At 42.3% G+C, this 23,786-nt stretch overlaps 1 protein-coding gene across 9 annotated transcripts in view; it reads right to left on the minus strand.

The window, feature by feature from the left end:
• Positions 1-23,786, minus strand: part of LST8-1 (Transducin/WD40 repeat-like superfamily protein) — a 204,168-nt gene that overhangs the window by 40,379 nt on the left and 140,003 nt on the right. The gene's annotated exons all lie outside the window — the stretch shown is intronic.

The raw sequence follows: 23,786 nt of genomic DNA on the forward strand, positions 1-23,786 counted from the left end.
TTCTAGCACTAGTTCTCAACTCCCTAGCAAATTGACAGACTCCCTCAGAAGCTCTGTGTTGCCTCTCTAAACCTCTTTATGCCTTCTCTGCCTTGCACTCTTCGGATCTGGAAAAACTCTCCTCCGGTCTACTATCCCTGCCCCTCTCTCACTGCTTCGACTTTATTGAATCACTTCCGACAACTCAAAGTTGCTACTCAAGAAATCGACTTCCCAGCAAAATCGAACTGCACAAGTGTGTTCTCTAAGTGCCCCCATTGAACTCCTTATAATCTCTCGTTCGAGCACCAACAACCAAGATTAAAACATAATCAACGGCTAAGATAAACTGGCACTTGATCCTCGTCTTCTTCTAGAAGATTCGCACCAGATTTAATTAATACCCTTTAATTAACCAGATTTCCTAAGTTTAGACTTAGGGAACCATTTTAAAATGTTAATTATTTTAATTAAATCATCTCTAGGTGGAATTTTCCCAAACAATTTATGGGTATTGGAGAATGCATGTGTCTTAGCCTCTCTGCAAAATCTCAAGGCTAGAGCACATCCGATGCTACAGAAATCAACACTCCCTCTTAGCGAGGAATGTGCTCTAGTGCTACAACCCACTAAAGCATCACTCTGTCTCTGCACCATCTCCTGCTGATCTCCTGCTGATGTCTGGCTGTTGCTGCACACCAACCATTGCGTAACTCTGATTTCTGCATCCATGCTATTGTTGGCCCTACTGAACTGCTGCCAACATTGCATCTGCACAGCAACCTTCTCCATCTGTTGTTGCTGCAACTTCAACAACTGCAATGGAAACGCATCCAAAACACTGAACCAACTGTGGTCAGTATGATGCATCCGTCGTCCAAGTTCTGATTGCCACTAGATTCTAGGCTGTCACTTAAGCCTCTACGCTGCTACTGACTCTACACTGTGCCAATTGCACTGCTGCCAACTCTGCTCTGCGTTGCTCAGTCTTTGACCTACTACTCGCTACTGCATCTGTCACTTTGGCACCTGACTGCACCAACTGCCACTGGTCCATCTTCCTACTACTGACTATGGGCTGTCGTACCAAGGTATTGATTCATGAGGTGGACCTCCTCAAGAATCCTACCCATCCTGTAGCTCTCTGGGTCTACAACTACAGATCATCCCACCTCACCCCTGGAGGTAACTCGACGATCATGGCAAACTCTTCTTCCAGTCTCAAGGACAACCTATCGATCTCAGTGGATGTAGCCTATTGATGTTGCTTCTCCTCTTTGTCCTTCTTTCTGAGAGGACACTGAGTGTTATAGTGTCTCAACTCATCACACCTGAAGCACTTGATCTTCAAAATGTCCTTTCTTCTGCATTGCTCCTGTTGCCCCTTTGATGCAAGGGCCATGTCCTCCTCTTCCTTCACTTGCTTCGTCCCATTGTTGTTGCTACCACTGATGGTGGCCTTCACCAGATCATGCCTCATTTCCTCCTGCTGCAGATCAACCCACACACGTTCCCAATCTGGCAGTTTTTCTCTGCCCAAGATACTTTGGATGAAAACTTGCCAATCTTCAAAAACGTTGTTCAGCGCTAATCGTACAAACTCTGTAGGTTGGGGCACTGATCCTACTAAAGCCAACTGATCCCGGACATCCTGAAGTCTAGTAAGGAAGGGGTCTACACGCTCCCCTTTCTACATCCTCGTGCATCTCAGCTTCTCCTCAAGATACATCTTCCGTTGCTCAGAAGATCCTTCATACAGCGTAGCTAATGCCTCCCACATCTGTCGGGCAGTATCTTTGCCAACTATGTGAGATACCACATGATCTCGAACCCCATCAAGAATAAATCTCTTAGCTCTCGCCATCTCCTTCTTGTACTTCTTGCGCGGATCTACATCTGTAGGTACAACAACCACACTATCGACATAAGTTTTGAGATCATGCTCATCTATAAGGCAAGAAATCCTAGCCTTCCAAATCACATAGTTGGAAGCCTCGTCCAACCGATCTTGATCTCTCAACCCAGTTGATGCCATCTCTACTGAAGAAAAAAAAACGAACTACTTCCTCTTCTCCTCTGTGTAGCTGCTGCCCAAGTATTCGCACTCCCTTCTAGAGTGAGAAATCCCGCACACAACTACTGCTGCTCCTCTAGGAAAATTCGAACTTCTTGGCTAGAAGTCCTCTGGGAAAGGAATTCCCTCAATGTGTGCTCTTCTCTCCTAATGCTATTCTGCCAGCAATTGCTGCAAAATCACTGCATCCCAGCTGAAGATCTGCTCTGCAAGGAAAAATGTGTTGCTTCCTTCTGCCTCTGGAAAGCTTTAATATGGAAAATCGAATTTCTTTGTCGACTCACTCAGAGAAATCGATCTTTCCTCAAAACTTGACCTCGTTGGCCCAAGGACTGCACTGCCTCTGGGATTTCGAACTGCTGCCAAGGCAGAAATTCGAACCTTCTTCATTTTCGCTCTGAGCTCTCCGGCTTACGATCTTTACTCTGATACCATGTGAAAAATCAATGACCCGATTGAAACAAATTGATGATATTTCTCCTAATGGTTGAAAAGCTTCAAACAAATTACTTGCAGTTTTCTACAACAAATATCAAATACATACACTACAACCTACACAAAATAAAATATTGCGGAAACTAAATATTGCATTGGAGAGAAATAAACACACACACAATTACACAATTGTTTTTGGACAAACGTCCCCAGAAAAACCCAATGTGAGAAAATTGTTGTAACAGCTGAGGATTTTATTATTATGCAGTAGTAATCTAAGTACAAATCATTAGATGCCCAAACTGGAAATTTGACACAAAGAATAAATTGGCAAAAAGGTAGTAACAAAAATATCACACTATCACTGGCGATCCAAATCTGATCCAGGCTCTGGATGGCTAGCCCCACACTGCCTCTACGTCAACCTATGCAGATTTGTGTCACAACCTCTAGGGTCTGTGTCACTCTTCTTGTTGGTCGATTTGCCTTTGGAACTTCGACTCTCTGGCCCTCTAGTCTCACTCCCCAGCTTCTGGCACTAGATCTCGACTCTCCAACAAATTTACAAACCGAAGCTCTGGGCTGCCTCTCTGAACCTCTCTATGCCTTCTCTGCATTGCACTCTCTAGATCTAGAAAAACTCTCCTCCGATCTACTATCCCTGCCCCTCTCTCACTGCTTCGACTTTACTTAATCACTTCCGGCAACTCACAGCTGCTACTCGGGAAATCAACTTCCCAGCAAAATAGAACTACACAAGTGTGTTCTCCAAGTGCCCATCGAACTCCTTAATCTCTCATTGGAGCACCAACGGCCAAGATTAAAACATAATCAACGGGTAAGATTTGTTGGAAATAATACTGAGAGGGGGGGTGAATCAGTATTATCAGAAAAACCTTTTCATTTTATGCTCAGAAACATATACGCTACTTCAGTTAAGTGAAACAGCGTGTACACGCTACTGTGTCTAAAGAAACCAGCGTATAACAAGAAAACTTATGATTCAGTAGCTTATCTTCAGTAAATGCATCAGGACATTATTAACCATGATAGTAAAACAGGTGCAGTATAACAGAACAGATCATCACACAGAAAACACACACATGAACACCATGATATAAGGTGGAAACCCAATGTGGGTGAAAACCACCTGCTGCAAGTCGTCTCTATCTTTCTTTAATATGAAACTTTAGTTTACAATCTTTTGTACTGGTGCAGCCTTATACCAGTACGCAGGCTACAACCTGCTGAAAGCTTCAACCTTCTCTCGTTCTCCAAACTTCCTTGGAAGGGAGCTCCAACCCCCTTTGCTCTTGTACTAGCTAAGATACTAGTACGTAGGTGCTGGCCTACAATCTTCTTTCCTTCAGGTACCACCTTTCATACATTTTCAGACTGGATATTCCTGAAGCACAACATTACAATCTGAAGACCACAATTCATTCAACTTTCATAACAGATCATTGAAGCACAAAACAACCAATACTAGCATCATCAATCTTTGAATCACTGAACCACTGAAACCCTGTCAACACCAGTCACCAGAACACAGAGCAGACTACAGAACTCTGCAATAGCAGTCAGACTCAACTGCAACCCCAAAAATCAAACTTCAAAAAGATATACGCTACTTCAATGAGAGAAACCCGCGTATACACGCGCTTTTACCAAAGACAACCTGCGTACAGATCTAAAAATAAATTCTCTTAACTTGCAGCTGTACCAGACATCAGTTAGACCCAGAACATAACATTGCGTCAGTATGCAGATCTAGGCATAATCAACCATATCATAATAGTGCATTTCAAACCATTAGATCCCGATCTGTCCTTAGATCTAGTCTTCCATCAACCGGTGTGATCTCTCCTTAGCTTAGATCAAGCAACCCAGAACCTGCATACTAGATCTCTTTCTTTTTTCAGATATTCAAGACTTTTCAATTGTCTTTGCCTAATGATCTTCTTCTCCTTATATAGCCTTAGGCCTTGCTCAATACCAAGGGCCAAAACCATAGAAATCCAATACCATCAACTTCAAAACTAGGGATCAACACGTCCGTCGAGACACCATGGTCCAAAACCATAGGCACAACTTCCAAGGAATAACCGCCACGGACCAAAGATAAGTTTTCCACATACACGCTCTTTTACTGAAGCCAACCTACGTGTACATGCAACTTGGTATATAGCGAACCTGCGTATACGCGACTTGGTATATAGTGAACCTGCTTGTATACGCGACTTGGTATATAGTGAACCAGCGTGTATATATTTTCTCTTCATACTTGTAGTCTGATCATCAATTCCTTGCTGCTATCCTTCTGCACTATGATTTGTCATCAGTGTGATTTGCCATCAAGGCCAACACTTGTCTCATAATGCCAACAAGATTAATTGGGAGTTGACCTTCATATGCTTCTAGAAGACTCGCACCAGATTTAATTAATACCCTTTAATTAACCAGATTTCCTAATTTTAGACTTAGGGAACCATTTTAAAAAGTTAATTATTTTAATTAAATCATCTCTAGGTGGAATTTTCCCAAACGATTTTTGGGTATTGGAGAATGCATGTGTCTTAGCCTCTTTGCAAAATCTCAAGGCTACAGAAAACAACACCCCTAAGTACCACTGCCTACTGTCATACCACCATGTATCATATGCCATCCCGCATGTGCCGACGCATCCACCACTCTACTAGTAAGCCCTCCACAATGTGAGTTATATCTCCTCATCTCCCCAGATAGACCTGAATTGCCTAACTCCTCACATGCTAATGTGAATGACACTACTAATCCTATCCTCAGTAGCTCATGTGTCCAATATACCAGTGCGAGAGCATGGTCTCCATACAATACCCTATCTGGTGGCTTGTCGATGCCACCTCCTCCTACCAACTCTACCCAGAGTAGGCTAATCATCTTACAACCCCATGTATGCCCAACATGCCATGACAACTCATGAACTCTGCCTCTTCCCCTGTCAATCCATCCTGTCACTAGTGCTTTCAGGAACTCTGAAGGGGATATGAAAAGGTGTGTGCACCCAACCACCGAGTACATCATGCAGCGAATACCATCACCTACTGACTCCATGATGTGATGGAGAATCCCACCCAGATCCCAACAACAGTTTGGCCCTCGAGCCACTTTGGTAATCCATAGCCTCTACCGATCTATGGCCCTGGATGCATCTAACCTCATAGCTAGCTCCACCAGATACCAACTCAACATCTCTCGCCATCCAACCCTGAGAGAGAAATCAAATGCACGAACAACCATACACAGAACAAGACGTCCATCCTACGAATGTTGCACCCTACGCAAGTCATGTCACCTCATCTCGCTAGTCTAGCCAATCCATGTAATTTGTCTAGGTAACACGGCCTCTCTCTCACCATCACAAGGAGGCGGCCCAATAATGCTGCAAGCCCCATCGATGTATGCCTGAAAGGGACTGCCCTCCAAAAGCATGACAACTCTACTAGCTACCGATGCACCTAACTTCTCCTCATCAATGGTTGAGTCCAAGGATGGTTGCCCATCCTCCTCCACCATGGGCTCAACATGAGCCACTAACTACCCCTCCACAGATACTTCATCATGCATAACATCCTCAACAATCAGCGATAGGTAGCTACCGTTTGGAAACTCTGTCACAGATCTGGATACCTCTGTACCTATTGTCTCCTCATCAAAGGTGGATATGTCTCCAGGCACTCATCAATCTGATGTGCACTGCTATCACCTAAAACTCGGACAAAACCCCAAACACCTCATCAATGGACACCTCAACAACGGATGGCACCTCCTCCACGGTGGACACCTTTGTTCCTGGTACCTCGTCAATGGATAGACCTATGGGTGTGTGCTCTACTTTCTCCCACAAGGTGTCAGTCGGAGTTATCAAAGGAATCTCCAACAAGAGTGACTCCTACATCACATTGGACACATCGACATGCTCCTCACACTCATGTCTGCCCACAACCTCATGCTCAACCTCCTCATTGGGTTCCTGATATCTAAAGCCAGGTCTCCACTAGCAAAATCACCCCCTGGTCTTACCCTTTAACTATCATTGTCCTGTCTGCTCCTTTTGAGAAAATACGGTGCCCTGATTTTGTTGACTTTCCCCACACAGTGTAGATGGATGCACCCCCACAGCCTACGCAGACACCTTCCTCAACTAGGCCAATCTGTCATCGTTCCAACAGATTCCATCCCAGAATTCTTGCATACTAGATCTTCCTTGAGCCATGGGTTGTCTATGGGTTGTCTATTCATCCCAGAATTCTTGCATACTAGATCTTCCTTGAGCCAAGATCTTTGCTATTGTTTCATTGTTGTTTATTCATCTTGAAGGATAGTTTTGAGTTTAAGGAGAAGGTTAGGGTTGTGGTCTTTGACCCTCCTTACCCGGTGATGTAAATATGAAATTATATCAAGGAAAATGATGCATGCTATTCTAATTCCTGAAGTCTGCTTGCTATCCTCTTTGTAATGTTCATAATAGGAAAATACAAGAAATAGCAAAGGCTATGAACTAACTACAAATTGCAATCTCAAAAACATGCAAGCACATGAATTAAACACTAGAAATATGAACCAAGCTCTGAGTCATTTCATTAATATGAGCAGAATGGGTACAATAGATGGTAATAGTAGAACCTGGGCTTGCTACAAGCAAGCAAGGCAAAACTCAGGTGATAATAATGAAGCTCCAGTGTTGTAGAAGCTCCTCCCCAATTTCTGGGCTGACCCAATAAATTTTTGTTGCTGCTACCAGGTAGGAAATGCAAAATCTGACCTCATAAATGCTTAGAAAATTCTGAGAAATTAGTTGGTGCACTTTCTCAACAAGGCCAACAAAACCCAGAAAGGGATTATCCCCAAACCAAATCTCCAAGAAACCCACAAAGTGGTGTAAAGTGTCAGTTCACTAGTACAACACACTGCTCAAAGAAAGTGGAATTTTGGCCTAAATATCATTGGGATCACGCTGAAAATGCAACCACAGAGTCCTCTCAGAATACCCAAAAAAACCCAGAAAAGGTTTGGGTTGATTCTAAGTCACGATAGAGCCCACCAAATAATGCGAGTGGCCCTCTAACTGGCTACACGCACTGCTGAGAAATAATGCTCAAAAACTCCCAAATCCTTCGTTCTAATACCACTAAAATTCCAAACAAAATCCCCTCCAGAATCTACCTTCTCCTCCAACCAATCTCCTCCGGAAATTAGTTTCCCTCCTCCCCTATGCAAGCTTTCTTTAGTGAGCTTTGCACACTGCCAGAATGGACAAATCTGGCCCACCAAATGGCCAAGACTTCTGCCCTACAAAACACTACCAAAATTCTAGTCTCAAGGTCAGAAATCTCTCTGCAAATCACTGGATCTCCCGACTTGTTCTACCTAAAGAAATTTGTGCTGCACAAACTGCCTCTACGCCTAGGGAGTGCATAGAACTAGGTGAACACCTGCAATAAACCTCTGTTGAAATCCTGAATTGGACTTCCCAAATTTCCTCACTAGGGAGACACCCAAAGTTCTCTAAAATGAGGGTGGAATTCCACTTGGAACTCCTGTGCGAAACAACATTTCTCTTCTTCTGCTAAACAACTCCAAGAGAAGACGAAATGTGAAGTGTAATAGTCAAAAGATAATTAGCAAATGAGTCCATCCTCCTTTTATAATTTCTCCCCATGCTTCTAAACTCTCTTTTTAATTATTATTTTATTGGTGGGGGTCATTTTAATCTAAGTGACTTTTGCCTTCATTTTAATAAAATAATAATTTGATGTCAATCTCCAATAAAATAATACTTGCCACTTTTCTCCAAAATAATATTTGCCCATTTACTTAATATCACCAAAATTGGGAAAAATTCCCATGCTCACAAAATTGGAGATATTACACTCTTTAATTGATGGTTATATTGTGAATTGGTTGAGATCTATTTGATTGTGGAATAATATATTTTAAGAGCATCTCATTTCAGTTGAATATGTTAATGGGATTCATTTGAATTAGTAGAAGTATATCTTTAATAGCCCTGTTGATTTTCTTTTATTCTTTTCAAACCCTCTTGTTTAATGGCAAAACCAAAATTAAATTTCTAAATTCTACCAAAAATTACCAGCTACAATTTAAACAGCGATTTATCAATTCATTTCACATATGCATACATGGTTTCCCTATTTGAAGTCGATCCCGAGCTATTGTAGCACCAAATTTGCTCCTGTTACCAAAATGACCAAAACCTCCTTGCCAAACTAGGCACAATCTCAGTACCCAACTCCAAAGTACTTCAAAATTGAAGTACTCTGGCCTCCATGCCCAAAGCTCCAAGAACAACAACTCCAGTTTCCAAATTGTGGTTCTCTCAATATTCCTCCCTCCGTCTTCTTAGTATTCCTTCCTTCGCCTTCACTTCTCTCTTGCTCATTATTTCCACAATGCCACCCCTCATTATATCCTAAACTTTTACCGCCCTCCCAAATTAAAATATGGTTTTATTCATCTGTAGTCGGTCACCTGGCATCTCGAATAGTTTGGAACAGCGGTCAACTTTTAATTGTGTCGTATGGAATAGTTGTAAGTTTAGTTTATTTATGAGGTAACTAGGTCTTAAGTCTTTCATTATATTTATTATTATTTTTTATTCAATATAAAACAACTTTACTTTAATTCTATTTTATTGACTTGTAATCTTATTAAAGTTTGTTACTCTATTCCTTGTAAATTTATTTTATATATCTCTTTTTTTAAAACAATTAAATTATTAAACATATTTCCATACATCCTATGAACATACTTGTTTAATCCCCTTTTAAGTTGATATAATATATATCATATTTCTTTTTAGTTAATATATAAATATAATAAATATTTCTCCTAGTTAATATATATATATATATATATATATATATATATATATACTCTGTTTTATTTGCATAAGCCATTGTATTTACTTTTCTTTGAACAATACACTAGTTATATTATGATGGCGGTATATATGACAAGTACCTCACACTATATTCATTGTATTTTGGTGAGTTAGGTATTTATTTAGTTCTTCAATAACTAATTCATTACTTTATACTTGGACATTTCATAATTAGTTAGTACGTATACTAGCACAGTACATGTGATACATGCATATGTAGCTATCATATGCATGCTAATAATCATATTCTATGTGTAATTCAAAATGGGTCATTACATCTTGCCATTATTGCTTTGACTCCATATAGCCCAAAGAACAAGGCAGTCGCCTTCAATAATGAACAATAGTTCAATAACTAAAGATACAAATTAAGGACATGGTTTGAAATCCATATAAGATAATGTTGATTTTTGGTAGCTTGGGATGTACTCCAAGCCCTACGGTTCAGGGTATGGAGGTTGGAGCACCACAATAGGGAACTGTGGGCTTGTAACCCAAGGTGTGGGCTTTGCACCCAAGCATGTGGGTGTAAGTCCATGAGGCCTACTAGACATGTGATGGATGGAGATCATAGAGGATGATGAGACGAATCCAACACATTGAGAATCATCGAATTCTGAGTTCTCTATGTGGAGATATGAATTTTTGAATGTAGAGTGTGGGCTTGTAGCATGATATTCATGTAGGCTTGAGTTGGACAAGCCACATGACAGATTGGCAACACACATTAGAGGCATTCGATGGAGCCCTTCTATTGTGTATAAATAGAAGGTGAGGTGAGATCATTCAACACATCGATTTTTTGCAACACAAGGGCAAGCAAAGGAGCGGAGAAAGGGACTAGTTGGAGAGACAAAGCATCTCTAGTTTGGGTCGCAGGTTAGTGCTACTTCAACGAAGGAAGGAGGGACGTTAGCACCTCTCCCAAGATTGTTTTGGTGTGCTAGATAACCAATAACAAGGTCACATAGTAGAGAAACTGTTTTGGGTTGTTTGGTGTCTGGTATATGGCGAATTGTCCCTTGGATTGAGGCCGCAGGTCTGTACAAAGGTTTGAACAGGGGTTGAGCTCTGTTTCAAAGGTTGTGAAGGATCTATAAGGGTGAATAAGGACTGGAGTTTAGCCCTACAACAAGCGTACTACAACAGAAAGTCAAGGGAACAAGCTCGCAAGTGTTTGAAGTCTTTAGCAACTAATTGGTGAGGCTAACAATGAGTTGTTAGATGCCCTAACCAGGCAGCCAAAGTGACAGAAATTTATACCAATCCTAGAGCAGCTAAAGGTATGTCAATTTCTCCATGTTTGCTAGCTGTTGGATCCTAATATTTGGATCATTTTGGATGGGATTTTTTTGCAGCTTGTAGAAGCCAAGTGGAAGGGCTAACTTGGGTGGTTAGAAGCCCTAACTACAAGCAGATTCTACAGTGGGTTGTTAGTGTTTCGTATTGGGCACTTGGTGGTTGGTCGAGGGCAACAAGTGTTGAGGAAAGTGTAACTAGGTTCAGTATTTACCAATGTAATTTTGATCTTTGTACTTGTCAAGAAAAAGAAATATTATTTTGTAAATTATAAGAATGAGTTTCTTGCTCATTTCATAGGTCTAGGAAAGTCAAAGAGTCAAAGAGCTCTTCTTGAGCATATATGTTATCTATATGAGTCTACCTAGTGACTAGATTAGCCCTCCAAGACAAGCACAATCCTGAAGAAGAAGACAGCAGGCAAAACAATGAAGAGAACATGTAATGTTCCAAACTAGGAAAAATAATGTTTATGCAAAGCAAACAATTAAAACAACACCATAAAATTGAAACATTCAGTGTACACCCATAAGAAGTCCAAGAATAACCAAACGCTGAGCCATTTTATTATAATATGGGAGGAAAGTACAATAATGCAGAAGTGGTGCACCTGGGCTTGCCTCAATGGCAAGCTAAAAGCACCACGTGATGAATACCAGAAAGTCCAACGACTACCATAACCAACTCCTCCAAGAAATTGTGTTGTTGCTCCAAAACTGCACTGCTACCTGACTTCACCCCCTTATTTGCCCACTCTAGAATGCCCAGAAAATTCTATAAGATTAGGAGCGTACTCCCTGCCAAAAACCCAGAAAAAACCCAAAAAGGGTTTCCCTTGGTTCCAACCTTCAAAAATTGACCCTTCACAGCGTGGCCCTCTTCCACATACGAATTTTATTGATGTGATTGCTCCTGTCAATCTTTGCACTCCCAACTCCACCAACCCTCCTCAAATGGCCCTCCAAATGATCTCCCAGCTCCCCAGCTCCAAAATTCCAAGGATAATGTTGCCCCAATGAATTTCACTCCAATGATTGTGCAGCCTCTACTCTGTTGTTACTCCCCCTGTTCTACGCTACTGTTACTCTCCCTATTCTGCGTTGCTGTTACTCTCCCTGCTGTTGGAACTCAACCTCATTGTTGTTACTCATTCTCCTATTGTTGTACTCGACCCTCCTGCTTATATTTTCTTGTTGTTGTAACTCGACACTTCTGCTGCTCCCTTCCCTGCGACTGTAACTCGGACTCCTAGTTGTTACTTCCATTTGCTATTGTAACTCAACTTGCTGTTGTTGCAACTCGACTCACTCCGATTGGTACAATTTGGAACAAATTAGAACTCCCTCCTAGGGCTAGCACTCTAAGTCCACCAAAGCAAGGGTTGAGATCTTTGCTCGGAGACACTCTTGTGTTAAACAACACAGTAACCCAGCTAAACAGCTCGAGCAACTAAGATTGGGTTCAATATGTCAAAATCTAAGATATCCAAATGAGGAGAGTTGCCTTCCTTATATAGATTTCATGGAGCACTTGTCCCTGCATCGTGGTTCCCTCACCTAACCATCGATTTCCCCTCCATGCAAATCGAACTAGGGAATGTTTAAACTTTATTCCCCTAGTATGGGTGGCTCCCACGTATACTTAACCACATTGAAATAACTTCTACTAAGTCTAGCCTCCTAATAAAATCGAATGGGCCCCCATCACCTCCAAAATTGGCCCCAAAATGTAGAAATTAATACTGCTCCAAAATAATTTAATAAGGGACATGACAGTCCTCCCCTCTCAAATGTTGCTTGTCCCCAAGCAACTTCAACGCTAGATGCTCAAGTATGTGCTCGCCCTCCCAGTAGCATTCTCAATCGGTAAGCTCCTCCAATGCACCAAAAGTCGCTTGTCCTCAAGCAATGCCTGAATGAGCATCCTCTCTCGCTGTTGCTCCCAACTGTCACTACAACATGTGCCAGGGTCCCACATGTGCCACTAAATCATCCCTCACCTCAGCACTCTCCTGATATGAAAGAATCCTTAATTACTAGAATCCCAGGCCATCCTGTCCAACATAAGCTCCCCTCACTCCACTCACTATCCTGCCTAGTGCAAGTACTAGAAGTCCCCTACTCCATCAGTGACTCGTTAAAGCCCAATAGAAGATCTGTATGATCTCCCCCTGCAGTAGTCGATGCATCCCTAAAGGTTATTGAGTTGTGAAGAGTTGTAATGCCCCAATTCCCTGTACTCCCAGAGTGGTGCCACCATGTTGATGTTGTGCTACTCTAACTATGTCATACCCCCATTGTGTGCATACAGTATCCTCCTCTCCTGGAACTCGATGGTGGAATACTGAAAGGGACAAGACACATCCTGCCTAGACATCTCCATGGCGCCAAGGCCTACCCATCCAAATCTAACTCTGAACCTCTGCAGCAACAAAGAATCTTTTCCACCCCATATGATGAAACCTTTGTGAACCCCCATGTGTCATCCCAAAAGCGAACTATATCACTCTCTACCACGACTCCGGTCAACACGAGTGATCTATTGATCAACTAAATCCCTACATCCCATAGCCAGACCTACTACGACATAGCCCTAACAACAGATGGAATCCCTCTGGCCCTCATCTCTAGTCCTTGCATGCCACCCATATATCGGCTCCATACATCATGAACTAATCTGAGGCATGCTAAATTGTCTTTTTCTTGCCACTGTGCAGTATTGATGACCACTGCAAACCACGTGTGCCAAAAAGATACCCCCTAAATGCAACCAATAGATGGGTATCTGATACGCACAATCAACTCAGTGTATGCAAATCCATCCTACTCCTCCCAACCATCGCCACTAGTTCGGCTACCCGCCCCCTAGAGAATGTGCCAATATAATGTCAAGAACTCGGATACATACTGGACAACTATCTCAACCTTACACGATATCCTCTACCCATGCATGGTCCAAACATGCCCTGTGGAAAGAGTGACACGTCTCCCTTGTGACTAGCTCCCTAGGCATAGGATCAGTGATGAATGATATGCCATCCTTGTTAGTGATCACTTCATCCCTCGACTTGTGGTTGTCAACTCGCGAACAGACTCGATGCCCTCATTAAGAAGTCTCCCCTCTATTGCACCAAGTGTCATCCAAATATCTTGGGTGAGCTCCTCGTCCCTGCTGCTCGTGCCCAAAGTGTCAAAGGACAACAACCAGATCGCCCATTCCTGTAAAGATGTAGAAGAGGGTGAGGCATGTGAGCCCCCGCAAATACCATCAAGTATCGCTCATCTGTGTCCCCATCGATCCTGGGTGAACTACACCCAAAGGTATGCCCAGTATCTTCGTCCATGGGTGTCCTTGGAGGCAACAATCCAAGACCTCGTTGTGCAGCACCATACGCTTCTGCATACCACCGATCATCCCAGTACTCCTGGACATGCCACTCTACACCGCGACCTACCCCAATACACTGTTGAATACCCTCTGCTACAGTTATGCCATCCCGTACTGTCCTGCTTCCCGCCTGTGTCACTACACCTGTCACTCCCCACATGTACTCAATGCGATGTGAGACACTCCCACTCCACAACGCAGTCCAACATACTACAACACACCACCATGCATCTCCATGCCCACCTGTAGACCACTACTCAACGCTAGATGCTCCCACACATCCCTAGATGTGATGGCCTAGAGCTATGTCTTTACATGTCAGTCCACACTCGATCAATATCATCACCTCCACCATCGCATCACTATACCTGCCAATGGATGAATCTTCCCTCCCAATCCCCCTTGAGGGATCCAAGAAGTGACTCTCCTTATGTATCAACAGTGATGCCACCCCTGCTCCACTCCTTTGCGTCCTCTGTGCCCCAAACAAAAGTGAAGAGTTCCCAGCTCCATACAAGGCACCGTCTGGTGGCCTACCAATGCCACCTCCTCCGAAAAAATCCTGCCAAACTATGTTGATCACCCAGTGATCCCGTGTACAAATGCCATACCAAGAAAGCCAAAACAATCTTTTCATAAACTAGTTGGCCACTAGTGCTAACCAAGACTCCCCTAGTGAATGTGCACGCTCATTTGCTATGTCAATTGCACCATTCCAGTTGTAGTCAACCAATATACCTGGGAAATGATAGGTGGTCCCACTCGGGACCCAGTGCCAGTATGCGCTGCTGGTATCCCAAGTGCGTGAAAGCTCCTACTGAGCTACACCCATGTCCACCACCATCTCCATAGCCCACTCCATAGGGTGCCAACTCAAAATCTCTCGCCGTCCAACCCCAAGAGAGGGATTGCATGCACAAACTTCTGCACATAGAACAACCCTTGCATGCAAGTATTGCACCCTATGTAACTCAGGTCATCTCATCTCGCTACCCTGTTCAACACGTGAAATCTGACTAGGTCACTTTGTCTCTCTCTGTCCAATGGGTAATGGTAACCTCACAGTGCTGCCAACCCCATCTATGTATGCTCGAAGAGGGCTACTCTCACGCCCCAACGTGCACTCTAGCTGCACCAATAGGGAATCCAACCGCTCCCCAATGTGAGTCAATTTGGCCTTGGACTCGGCACAAACCGCTCTCATGCCCTCCAGCTCCTCGTTCTGTTGCAGAATAGCCTCTCATACTGATATTGCCTTCCTTTTCAATGCTAGGAGGTCGACCTGAAACTGATGAAACTGTTATGGGCATCTACCACCTGTAAACTCGATCACAACTCCAGATACCCCAGCAACTATCGACATCTCAACCATGGGTGGCACCTCCTCAACAAACGACTCTATGAGTGTAGGGTCTATCCTTTCCACTAAGGTGTCGATTGGCGCTATCAAAGAGGTCTTTAATAAAGGTGGCTCCTGCGCCACACCAGGTATATCAATGTGCTCCTCACCATCCTGTGGGCTCTCAACATCATGCTCGACCTACTTGTCATGTTCCTATTTTGCGATGTTGTTACTCTCCCTATTCTAGGTTGCTACTACTCTCCCTACTGCTGGAACTCAACCTCCTTGTTGTTACTCAGTCTTCTTCTATTGTACTCGGCCCTCTGCTTATACTTTCCTGTTGATGTAACTCGGCCCTTCTATTGCACCTCTTTCATTGCTGTTGTAACTCGGCCTCCTAGTTGTTGCTGCCCCTTGCTGTTGTAACTCGACTTCTTGTTGTTGCAACTCAACTCATTGTGGATGGTATGATTTGGAACAAAGTAGAACTCCCTCCTAGGGCTGGCACTCGAAGTCCACCGAAGCAAGGGTTGAGATCTCCGCTCGGAGACACTCATGTCATAAACAGCGCAGTAACCCAGCTAAACAGCACGAGCAACTATGATTGGGTTCAATTTGTCAAAAGCTAAGATATCCAAATGAGGAGAGTTGTCTTCCTTATAAAGATTTCGTGGAGCACTTTTCCCTCCATCGTGGGTCCCTCGCCTAACCATCGATTTCCCCTCCTTGCAAATCGAACTAGGGAATGTGTATTCCCCTAGTATGGGTGGCCCCCGTGTATACTTAACCACATTGAAATAACTTCTACTAAGTCTAGCCTCCTAATAAAATCGAATGGGCCCCCATCACCTCCAAAATTGGCCCCAAAGTGTAGAAATTAATACTACTTCAAAATAATTTAGGAAGGGACATGACAAAACAATCATGTCGGCCTCAAAATATATATATATATATATATATATATATATATATATATATATATAAATGTCATGTCGGCTCATATAAGAGACACAACGATTCGCTAGGTCAAGTCGGCTCAAAATGGAGACATAACCACTATATATACCCAGCTAGGGTCACCACAAAAGAGCAGAATAGAAACTCGCATTTCATTGAGATAATTCGGTTAGGTACAGGTCTGCAATCCGCATTACAGGAGGGCACAAATTTTGGACATAACTCTGCAACTTTGCATGGCACAGTAAGTGCAGGAATCTCGAACAAGATACAATGGTACAGAATCTCGGGCAAGCACAAGAGTATAGACACTTCGCATTCTCTCGGATGGGTACAGGGATCTAATCCGCATTACAGGTGGACACTGTCTTGTGGAAAACTTCAGTGAGTAGATTACAGTCTTGGTCTAACTATGATGAGAATCTCAATGCAAGAATGTCTCGGCACAACTGTGATACACTCTCAGCATACTAACTACAGTCATGACCTTAATAGAGAAGATCACTCTCTCGGTGAATCTAAGTGCAGCTCTCCTATATATATATATATATATATCAGATCTCTTTGTTGTAAAGATCTCGGTGAGGATACAACAGTGATGAAGATCTCTGTGATAGTGCAGCAATGTGCAATAATGATGTAACAATAAGGGTGGTAGAAATGATCTCAGTATGCAGCAATGATCTAAAGATGGAACAATGATGAAACAGCAGTGATGATGATCTCAGCAGTGACAAAGAAGAGGATTGTTGCCTTGGTCTTGGAGTGGCATGATAAGTCAAGGGTCATGGTCTTGGTATTCGTCAATTGGAATCTCTATAAGAAGAATTTTGTGCGGGTTTTCCTCTCCAAGAGGGAGAGGTTTTTTGCCCTGGCAGAAAGCCAACATCGTGTGTTTGTCTCTTTGATTTTAGTAGCTATTTGATGAACTAAGAAGACACACTCTAATAATAATAGCAGCAGGTGAAGATTGTGCTAAGAAGTAGAGTTAAATAACTCACAAATAGTTATCATCCAAGAAGCATCTCATTGACTCTAACTGCCCTAGATTCTTCAACATGGTATCAGATCTAAGGTGCTCAAGTCAAAGGAAGGGCACCAAAAGAGACATACAAGGATCAGTCTCCCAGAAGGGCATCAAAGCAAAGTTGAAAAGCTTTGTCAAAATTGAAAGATCAGCCTTCAACAAGCAGTAAACAACAGCAAGACAATTCAAGATCAAGTAATCTCAGTTAAAGTGAAGTCCCAATGCTAGTGCTCAGAATTCAGATCACAGTCAAAAGAAGGAAAACACAGTACCTCTCACAGTTTCAATGCTAGCCCCAAATTGGATATCATTACAATCTATACCACAGAAATCTCAATGACTTAAGTCTGAAGCAGTTTTGATGCTTGGTATTGAACAATGCTCGAAGGCCTCAAAGATCTTTGCTCATGCTAGTCAACTCAAGCAAGGTTCTACTCCAAGCAAGGAGCACTACAACAAGGTTACAAGGATATACAATCACATCATACAGTACAGCAATATCACTACAGCAGGAGAACACAATGCCACATCTCGGATGGGCATCATGACAGTACTCTCAAATTCTTGATTTTGATTTCATACCCTCACAAGGAATCAAGTAATCTCAACATATTATAAAAGCAGTAGTGCTTGGTGCTGAACAAGGCAAGGAAGTCTCAAGAAAAGTCTTGGAACTCAATTGTACCAGGCAGCTCAAGCAAGAATCTCATTGAAGGAGATCATTCAAGAAAGCATCAAGGTGAAGATTTCATCTTCACATGACAAGTAAGTATCTTTTCATTCTATATTCAAGTTTGGTTAAATGACTTCATGATTGCAAGGACATCTATGAATTGGATGGGTTATCAAGATTCCTTGCATGAAGAAGGAGGATAGACATAGTCCTCTAAGTAGCTGAAGTCATCAAAAGGTCTCCTCTGAACTTATGAAAAGGGATATTTATGAAAGATCCCCTCACATAGCAATATTGGAGACATCAAAGTGATGTAGATGATAAACTCATTCTCTTAAGGTGCAATAAAGGTCACATGATATCTGATCTACATGAAAGTAAAAGATGGAGAAAGACAAGTTGATGGCAAAAGTATTGAAGGATAAAAGAACTCAACCATGGGCAGAAAGGAAAGGCAAGGTCGGTCCTCAAGCAAGACATAATAAGTATAGCTAAGACTCAATGCTATGGAAATATTTTGAAAGCTCATATCACCAGATAGATGGAGGAAGCTGAAGAAAAGGGCCAAGAAAAGAGGGAGTAACAAATCTCTCCTATGAGTAAGATGATATCCCTCACAAAAGGGTCCTATCATAAGCTTCTGTTATAAGATATGAAAATGATGATAAGATGCATCGTGGCATCATGGAAGCATTAGAAACAAGAGCTTGTGACATCACCATGGGAATCATGAAGGACAAAATCTATGACAAACAAAACATGAAGGATATAGCTCTTGAAAAACTCAGTGGACATTGAAGGAAAGAGTCATCTAGGACAAGGCTCATCATACATCAAGTCAAAAAGGAAACATCTGCCAATTGGGGATATACAAGATCCTCAAAATTCTCTGATGGAATCCTCATCGTAGGGTTCACTAATCTAGAGAGGAAGCAAGTGTTTCAACAAGAACTCCAACTTATGGAATCCATGAGATAATGGTATGATGACATGAAGTAGATCAAGGGATTGAAGATCTCTTCAATCAAGGAAGCTGCTGGAAGAAGCCTCGATGACCTGAAGGTAAAAATGAGGTATGTATGCTTGTGTTTAATATTATAATGACATGTCATATGGTTGCAGGTAACATGGATCATTATTTCTATCTTGAGAAGCATGATCAAGAGAAAAAGGATCTCCTCCTCTGAAAGGATGCAAGAAGACATAAGACACACTAGATGTTATCAACATAATATGTCCTCATATTAAGTATGAGGTGGTCGATCACAACTAAGAAACTCTGATTAAACGCACCTGGGAATGGAATGTGTAAGGAAGGAAGAGATCGTGAGATATGCAACCTTGATGAAGGCAATCAACATACAAAAGATCAAGAAGCTTTGACTAGAAAAATCTCTCAGAAAGATATGAAGACTCTTGACAATGGATACCTTTGAGAGATGTGTCAACACCATGTTGCGGGGGAGCGCCCCCCCCCCCCCCCTTCGAACCCGCTCCCGAAGCGCGCTCCGGGCGGGAGCGGCTCAGGAGCGCGCTCCCAAAATCGCTCCCGGACGGGAGCAATTTTCGGGAGCGCGCTCCCTTAAAAAAATTTGTGCTCCCTGGTCTGTTAGGGAGCGACACAGGGAGCGATCGCTCCCACGCTCCTGGAGCGATTTTTAATGCCCGGGAGCGATCGCTCCCTGATCGCTCCCGGACATTAAAAATCGCTCCGGAAGCGATTCGAGCCGGGCCGGGAGCGGTTCGGCGGAAAAAAAATCTGCCGGACCCGAAAAAATAAAAAAATTTAGAAATTTTTTTTTGTTTTATAAGCTCAATGGGCCAAAAAACATTCATTATAACTTCATTGAGCAAGGTTTGGAGCTGGAGCAAGAGCAAAGGAGCGAAGAGCAAGCGCTGAGGAGCGAGGAGCAAGTGCCAAGGAGCGATGAGCAAGCCTGCAGAGGTAAGTAACTTAGTAATCTAATTAGTTTAGCTGGTTAGGTAGTTAATTTAGTTGATTTAATTTAGTTGTTTGAGTTTAACTGTTTAAAGATCATGTATTTAAATTAAATTAATAAATTAAATTAATTAATCCCAATAAATTAAATTAATTTGCAGATTCAAGAAAAAACCCTACAAACATCAAACACCATGGACCTGGCGATATTTATTGGCATTTTCCTCTTCCTGGTCCCTTTTATGGTTATTATGGTGCTGGAGTGTAGGAAACGGAGGGGGCCCCAAACTGAAGAGGGGGATGAAGAAGCCGGAGAAAGTCAAATGGGTGAAAACCCCAGTGAGGAGGAGGTGGAGGAGGGTGAACATGACCCTCAAAAAACTAAACAAGACCAAACTCCATTGTGGAAATATGTTCACAGGGCTGAAACAGGGAGAGGGGGTGGAACCACTAAATTTCATTGCCCCCATTGCAACACTGATTACACAGGTTCATACACCCGTGCTAGAAGACACCTCTGCGGGAAAAGGCCATGGGATGGAGAGAAACAAATAGGAATCAAAACTTGTGCAGCGGTGTCAATAGCAGATAGAGCCAAATACATAAAGGAAGAGGAGGATGCCCAATACAGAACAAAAAGATCAAGGGGTTTCTTTGAACCAAGCTCACAATCACAAAGAACTCCTTCAGCATCCTCCCAAGGCAGTGGATATGGACATGGAGGCACAGGGTCATCATCTTTAAGGCGTAGAACCATATCAGATTTCCTTGATGAGGGGTGTAGGAATGATGTGGATTCAAAAGTTTACAGGTTTCTCTATGCATGTGGGATACCATTCAATGTTCTACGCTCACCTTATTGGCACGAAATGGCTTCTGCCATAAATGATGCCCCTAAAGGATACAAGAGCCCTGGGTATGACAAGGCAAGAACTGTTGGCCTTGATCATGAAAAAGCAAAAATATCACATTCTTTTAATAAAATGACAAGTTCTTGGACTGACAATGGGGTGTCCATTGTATCTGATGGATGGACAAATGTAAAAGGCAAGCCATTGATAAGTGTTCTTGCTGTGTCTGTTAGTGGTCCCATCTTTCTAGCTGCACATGATTACTCAGACAAGTTCAAGACCGCCATCAACATTGCAGAAGCATTACTTGAAACAATTGAGCGTATTGGCCCATACAATGTCATCCAAGTCATCACTGATAATGCTCCTAATTGTAAGGCAGCGGGAGCAATTATTGAGGATAAATACCCGAACATATTTTGGTCTGGATGTTTGGTTCACACATTGAACCTTCTGTTGCATGATATTGTCAAAAACAAAAATGAACAATACCAATGGATTGGTAATTTGTACAAGGAAAACAAATGATAAAATTTATTACAAATCATAGCAATACCCATGGCCTTTTCCGCAGTCACTCGAGATTGGAGTTGCTGAAGATTGCGAGGACTAGATTTGGTAGCTATTACCTCACCTTCAGGCGCCTTTTGAAGGTAAGAGAGGCATTAGCTAGCATGGTATCAAGTCCACATTGGCAGGTGTTAAAGGAAAGGGCTACAAATGTAGCTGACATGGCAGGTTTTGAAATGGTGGAGGAGGCTGCTCTTGATGGGCAGTTTTGGACAACTGTGAGGCAGGTATTGGATTTCACCAAGCCAATTTATCACATGATTCGGTTTGCAGATACAGACAAACCAGTGATTGGCGAGGTGTATGAGCAAATGGATACCATGTTGGGGGAAATAAAAGACATTGTTCATAATAGAGATCCAACTTGTACAAACTGATTCATGATTGTGTGTGTGAACGGTGGAATAGGCTTAACCTTCCACTACATTGCTTGGCGTATATCCTTACGCCAAAATACTACTCTACATCTTGGTTGGGCCAACCTGCAGCAGGGGTGGGGTTAGGACCAAACCCCATTTAGATCAAGAGGTAACTAAAGGATATCTGGAAGCATTAGAAAAGTGGGTGCCTGACAGGGAGGAATGTGCAGCTGTGCGCCTTGAAATAGGCAGATACTTCAATGGCACTGTTTTGTATGGTAACTTCCATGCAATGGACGACAAAGATAAATTTAATTCTCTCACATGGTGGGAAACATATGGCGGCCACGGACTTTTGCCAAAATTGGCAAAAAAGGTTCTTTCACAGGTTGTAAATTCTTCTTCTGCAGAGAGGTGTTGGAGCACCTACAGTTATATACATAATGTGAAAATAAACAGACTCAATGAAAACCGAGCAGAAAGCTTGGTTTATGTGCACTACAACTTGAGGTTGTTGAGTCATTACTGTGATCGGGCTAATGAGGATCCCACATATAAAATTTGGGACAATCATCCAGAGGATGACAATTTGGAGGATGGCATTGTACATATTGAAGAACTAGAAGAGGAACTTGTAAGGGATGAAAATGAAGCAGCAGCCATGCCACCTCCACCATCCAGTAGCAGTGCTCGAGGTCCGAGTCTTGTTCCTTTGCTGGAGGTTTTGGTTCTGGTCGTCGGTCTGTGCGGGAGACTCCTAGAAGACCACCACGACCTGCTTATACTCCTGGAGACTCTCGTGGCAAGGGCCACATGTAGATTTACAGTTTACTTGTCTTTTTTAGTTTCTATTAGACTTTAGTTTTCATAACTGTTGAGTTTTGAGTCCTTGACTCTTGACTCTTGACTCTTTCATATCATTATGATATTTTTTGTAAACATTATATCACTGTGACAATGAAAATTTGAAGTTTGAAGTTGGGCCTTGGCAATTATAACTCATTGGTAATGATTGTGAATTATGAATATGATGCTTTGTGAAAGACTAAAGTTGTTTCATTTCATCTCATTATTCATGTTTCATTTTATAAATTTTTAACATTTCATATCATGTTAACAGTTAGAAGTTAGGACTTAGAAATATGATAATATCTTCGATATTACTTCTTGTAATGGTTAAACTTGGCTTACAAGTACAACTTTGGTGATCAATGATGATAAATGTTATTGAATTTTCAATTCTGAAAGCTTGAAGTTGAAACTTTAATATTGAATTTGATGAATCATGATTTATAAGACTCAATATGTTGTAGTTGTAATATGTATTTTACTAACTTGTGGACATGGTTGATGACGATTTTTATTTCTAGATGATTGATGTGATATGGTTCAATGATCAATTTATGTTTTTTTATGTTTTTTATGTCTATTCCCCCTGTTTTGCTCTCTTTCCTCCTCTCCAGGGGTCTCTGCACATGGAATAAACTTATAAAATCTTGGTCTCCCCTGGGCCCAGTTTGGAAAAACGAGGCGAAACTTTTTTTACCCTCCCATCTCCGCCCCTTATGGCAAGCTGCGGTCAACAACTTTTCAGGTAAAGGTATCTCCCAATCAGGACTCAAGGACGAATTGATCTGGGCTCTTGAGAAGTCATCTCCATCCTACAGCGTCAAAGATATTTATGCAGCTATAACAAATGGACATCAGCAGGCTTCTCCTTCCTTTCCTCACAAACTTTGGGAAGCAACCTGTCCGCTAAAGATGGTCCTTTTCTCTTGGCTTCTTTTCTCAGATAAAAATCTCACCTGGGAAGTTCTTCAAAGAAAGGGTTGGCAAGGACCGGGTAGATGTCAAATGTGCCACTCCGAAGTCGAAACAAATGCACACATGTTCTTCCAGTGTGCCGCATCTTCATCTATCTGGTACGAACTATCTTTGATTTTTGGTTTTT

This window comes from Pinus tabuliformis, chromosome 6 (genome assembly GCF_031772625.1).
Source record: "Pinus tabuliformis cultivar Carrire ecotype Pingquan chromosome 6, CPIR1, whole genome shotgun sequence".
Classification (NCBI taxonomy): Eukaryota; Viridiplantae; Streptophyta; class Pinopsida; order Pinales; family Pinaceae; genus Pinus; species Pinus tabuliformis.